The sequence below is a fragment of the Gossypium arboreum genome, chromosome 7 (assembly GCF_025698485.1).
Source record: "Gossypium arboreum isolate Shixiya-1 chromosome 7, ASM2569848v2, whole genome shotgun sequence".
NCBI lineage: Eukaryota > Viridiplantae > Streptophyta > Magnoliopsida > Malvales > Malvaceae > Gossypium > Gossypium arboreum.
Window position 1 is genome coordinate 18,942,294 of NC_069076.1, and position 5,443 is coordinate 18,947,736.

Below are 5,443 nucleotides of genomic sequence, written 5' to 3' on the forward strand. Positions count from 1 at the left end.
AGAATCTGTAAAACTGTTCTCAAATGCTCTGCATGCTCAGTCTCATCATGAGAATAAATCAAGATATCATCAATAAACAAAACTACAAACTTATCCAAGTACGGTCTGAAAATTCGGTTCATTAAGTCCATGAAAATGGCAGGAGCATTAGTCAAGTCAAATGGCATCACAAGGAACTCATAATGACCATACCTAGTCCGGAAAGCAGTCTTCAAGACATCTGACTCTTTAACTCACAACTGATAATATCTGAATCTCAAATCTATCTTGAAAAACACAAGAGCTCCTTCAATTGATCAAACAGTCATCAATTCTAGGCAATGGATACTTGTTCTTTCTCGTTACCTTGTTAAGTTGCCGATAATTTAAGCACAATCTCATCGATCCGTCATATTACCTTGTTTCAATTCCAGGAATTCCTTTCTCTTCTGGTCAATAAACCTCTGACTGATGTACTTTTTACGAAATTCCTCCTGAAAGAAATCCCAAGTGACCCTCTCCTTTGGTACAACTGATACAAGTGTCTTCCACCAGTAGTAGGCTGAGTCTCTAAGAAGTGATACTACACATTCCATACATTCCTCGGTGTACAAGATAACTCATCAAAGACTCTGATAGTATTTTCTAACCAAAATTCTGCTCTTTCTGCATCATCATCTTTTGTTGCTCGGAACTCTTCGCCTTTGTTTCTGATTCTATCAACTGGTGGCTTTTCTCTTATCACTTGCACTGTGATTGGGGAGCTTGAGCTACATGGGTAGCCCGAGAATCATGAGGGGTGGAGGTCTAATCGCCGGATTCGCATTTAACGAACTCGGCAAACAAATCATTCAAAGCTTGGAAGAGAGCTTCTCGAGTCACTCCTCCCGATTAATCACATCGGCCTATTCTCGATGGCGCTACCCTTCTACGGAGCAAAGCGCATTACTTTCTACATCATCATCACCAGCTCACTCGGGATCCATTACAATAAAACAAAATATTTAAAAATCGTCAGAGTCGTCACACTATCAAAATACAAGTATGGCATGTATAGCTAGACTTTTCTCACACTAACTGCTCCGAGAACCGACTAAACCTGCTCGATACCAATAAATGTAACGCCTCACGCCTCAAACCATCACCGAGTCAAGCTTGAGGTGTTACTAAACTTATCTTACCTTTTAAACAACTCTAAATCACTTATTTTAATTTTCAGAATAAACTGTTTTTCTGCGTCATGGTTACTTAAAAATTCATTTCTCGAGTTTCAAAACTCGAAATTAAGATCCGTAAATTTTTCATGAAACTAGACTCATATATATATCTACTAATTTTTTTCTAGAATTTTTGACTTAGCCAATTAGTACAGTTTATTAGTTAAAGTTTCCCCTGTTTCAAAACTCGACTACACTAACCTCTTGTTACTACGAACCATGTTTCTTCCTGTACAAAATTCATATCACTAAGCCGTTTCTTTCTCTTAAAACTAGACTCAACAAGGATTATAACCATATAAATTATACCTTCTAATTAGTTTTGTACAATTTATGGTGAATTTCCAAAGTTGAAACAGGGGTTCTAAAAATCGCTCTGACCTTGTTTCACTAAAACTCAGATATATCATGAAATATAATACCTTTACCTATTTTTCTTATTCCATAAGAAAATAGACATAATAAGATTTAATTTCATATATTATTCATCTTCAAACTATGTTTATACAATTTTAGTGATTTTTCAAAGTTACGTCATTGCTGTTACTTGAATCTGTTTTTAGGTTACTTTCACATTTTTCATAATCTTCATGTGATAATCACCATTCAATCATACATATTAATAAATATGCATATCATCGGCCATTTTTATTAGCTAATCACTAGCAAGTATTTACACATCATTCATTGTTCATATTATACCAAAAGTGGCTAAGTTTCTATACATGCCATACACAAAACAAAACGTCTAATTATACCGAGTTATTTCTTTGATAGTGTGATCGGCCTCCGACATTTCCTTCGATCCCCGAGTGACTAGATAAGTACTATAAGAAGAAGAAAATAAAGAGATTAAGCACTAGGCTTAGTAAGCTTACAAGCAAATAAATCACAACATTCAACATAATGGATAATTATGCATAATATCATCTAACATCATAAATTTCTTTACTTCTCAATTTCTATCTTCTTCTTTATTCCCTTACCTTCTTTCTTACCTGACCTTTCCTTTTTCATAAGTATAATCTACTTTTCCTTTGCTGTTAATTCACTGTAATTTAACTCAGTATCCGACTGTTGAACCACTCGAATACTAAGGATACTAGGGTCGTTCTTGTCTATCAATATCTCGCCAATGCCATGTCTTTGACATGGACTTACACAATTATTCCTGTCTCCAATGCCATATATAATATGGACTTACATGGCTCAATCCTGTCTCCAAAGCCATATTTCTAATATGGACTTACATGGCTCATTTCGTTCGTCTCCGTCAACCCTAATATCCTAACATTCCTAGGGTTCAACCGGGCTTTCTAACACTTTTCCTCCATCACTTCACCTTAAATTCGACTTTAAATATTTTCATAACATAAATATATAAATGCTGAAATTGACAATAATAATGTAAAATAAAAGAATATTGCATTTATTTATCAGAAACTTACCTCGATACAAAATGTGACTAAACTTTACAATTTAGTCCTTTACTTTTCTTTTCCCGATCTACTCTCGAATTTCGCTCTTCTTGATCTATAATAGCAAATTTAGCTTATTTAATATCAACATTTATCAAAACAACCCTTTACTCAAACTTTGGAAAAATTACATTTTGCCCTAAACTTTCACATATTTGCACTTTTGCCCCAAGGCTCGTAAATTAAACTTCATCCTATTTTCTTATGTTTTATGACATGCTGATCATTTTTCCTTCTATGGCAACATCAAATTCACACACTAACATGTACTTATGACTATTAGGTATTTTTACCGATTAAGCCTTTTACTCGTTTTCACTTAAAACCAAGTAGCACAAGTTGTCTAACATAATTTAAAACCTCATATTCCATCATAAAACATCAAAATACACAAATTTCACCTATGGGTATTTTTCCAAATTTGATTCCTAACTTAAATTATTGCTAGCATAAGCTTTATCGAGCTAAGGGACTTCAAAACGTAAAGATCATTAAAAGCGGGCTTGGAATCACTTACTATGAAGCTTGAAAGTTGAAGAAACCCCAGCTATGGAGAGAGGTAAGGTTCTGCTGGTAACTTGAAGAAGATGATACAATTTTATCATCTTTTTACCTTTTATTAATGTTAATAACCAAATGACCAAAATGCCCTCCTTACTAAACTTTCAAAAATTCCTTCCATGTCCTAATTTTGTCCATGAACTTAAAATTGGTCAAATTACCATTTAAGATCTCCTAATTAATATTCCAAAATAATTTCAAACTAAAAACTTCTAGAATGCAAGTTTTGCAAATTATTCGATTTAGTCCCTAACCTCAATTTAAGCACTTTATGCATAGAATTTTATCACGAAATTTTCACACAATCATGTAATCATACCATGAACCTCAAAATAATAATAAAATATTTTTTATTTTATTTTTTTTACCCTGAATTTGTGATTTCGCAACCACTGTTCCGTTTAGGCCCTATTTTGGAATGTTACAAAATCCTTTTCTGCAATCAATGCAGGATCTCATGTCGTGTAAGCCATAAGTTATCCATCAAATCCCCCTTTCTATTTTCAACCGGGACATTTATCATCGTTCATTCACACAAGCACATTTCAAGAATTATCATGCCATGAATATCTAGATTTTTATATGTTCAAGAACATATGTTTAAGTATATTAAGAGTTTACTTCGAGGTATACGAACTTACCTGGTAATTACTTCTTTTTCATATTTCGGTTATTTCGAAACCTTTCATTTTCCATGGTCGACCTCTGGAATTGGTTCCTCGGGGTTTATACTAATAAAATTTAACTATTAATACATTACATTTTTCATTTTAGGATTTAAAACTCGCCCTCCGGCAACATGACCAATTTGTCCCTAACTTTTCACACTTTTACAATTTAGTTCTAAGGTTCGTATAATTAAATGCATGAAATTTCTAAGTTACCTAAGCCTAGTCGAATGTATTATAAGCTCGTACTAGCCCACATTTTCCTCTATTTCACATTTCTAAGTTGTATACTTTTTTATTTAGGTCCCTTTTTGGTGTTTTCATAAAAAATCACCTAGCAAAATATGTTTATCCAACATCTAAATTTCATAATCCTCCATAAATCATCAAAAAACAACTATCTCATGCATGGGTCAAATTTCTAACATGAACCCTAGCTTGAAATTTGGGTAGAAATGGATAGAGCATGTTACGAGGGTTTCAAAAATACGAAGAACATTAAAAACGGAGCTAGGGAACACTTACTATTGAGCTTGAAATGTTGGAAAACCCTAGATATGGAGACTCCTTCAAATTCGGTAGCATGGAGAAGAAAATGAATGAATTTTTGCTTGATTTTCACTTTTTATTTCATTAATTAACTAAATGACCAAAATGCCCTTCCTTACTAACCTTTCTAAATTTTCCATGCATGCCCATTTTTGTCCAAAAACTTAGAAATTGGGAAAATTGCTCTTTAAGGACCTCTAATTAATATTCCAAAGCAATTTCATGCAAATTGCTTCTAGAATCCAAGTTTTGCAATTTATTCAATTTGGTCCTTAATTTCCAATTGGACACCTTACACATAGAATTTCTTCATAAAACTTTAACACATGTTTATTTTCATATCCTAGACCTCATAATGATTATAAAATAATTATTTTAATGTCAGATTTGTGGTCCCAAAACCACTATACCGACTAGGCACTAATTCGGGATGTTACACAACTATATCTTTCCAAATTGGTTGGATTTCCCACTTAATATGGACCTTTCTACCTTCAATAATTGATCTTAAGAATTATCCTAGTTCAGAGGTTTGTTGAGGTAGTACCCCTTCAGCTAGTTACTATCAAAACACAACGAGCAATTAACAATTTGATTTTGACTCCCTACATTTGATCAAGGCATTCACGAATTATTTCCCTTATTCTAAAGTTAAGTGTTTGGAATCGGATGACCATGCCAATCTTTAATGTACCCTTTTTTTTCTAGGCAATGAAGATGTTGTGATCTATTGTTAAAGTGTTAATAGGTTTCTTGTCAACCTTGACCTATCTTTTAGCATTTGGGTCTATCCACTTCTCATAAGATTTAAAGGTTTGATTTGCTTGTTTTGAGGCAAGTTTGATCACGTTAACAGGATTTGGGGATTTATCTTCAAAAATGACTTTATTTCTGAGGGTTCATATGTTTCATAAGATAGATGCAAAATTTGTAAATATATCATTTCCTTCTTCCTTACCTGATTTAGTTCTTATTATCATTGAAAGAATCC

The 5,443-nt window shown here is 33.2% G+C and overlaps 1 long non-coding RNA gene across 1 annotated transcript; it reads right to left on the reverse strand.

Annotated features, from left to right (window-relative positions):
* Positions 1-1,815: 1,815 nt before the first annotated feature.
* LOC128295080 (uncharacterized) lies at positions 1,816-2,697 on the reverse strand. The gene is made up of 2 exons (XR_008285382.1): positions 2,645-2,697; positions 1,816-2,023 (listed from the first exon to the last, which is right to left on the reverse strand). It is a non-coding gene; the product is annotated as an uncharacterized LOC128295080 (long non-coding RNA).
* Between the last annotated feature and the right edge of the window lie 2,746 nt (positions 2,698-5,443).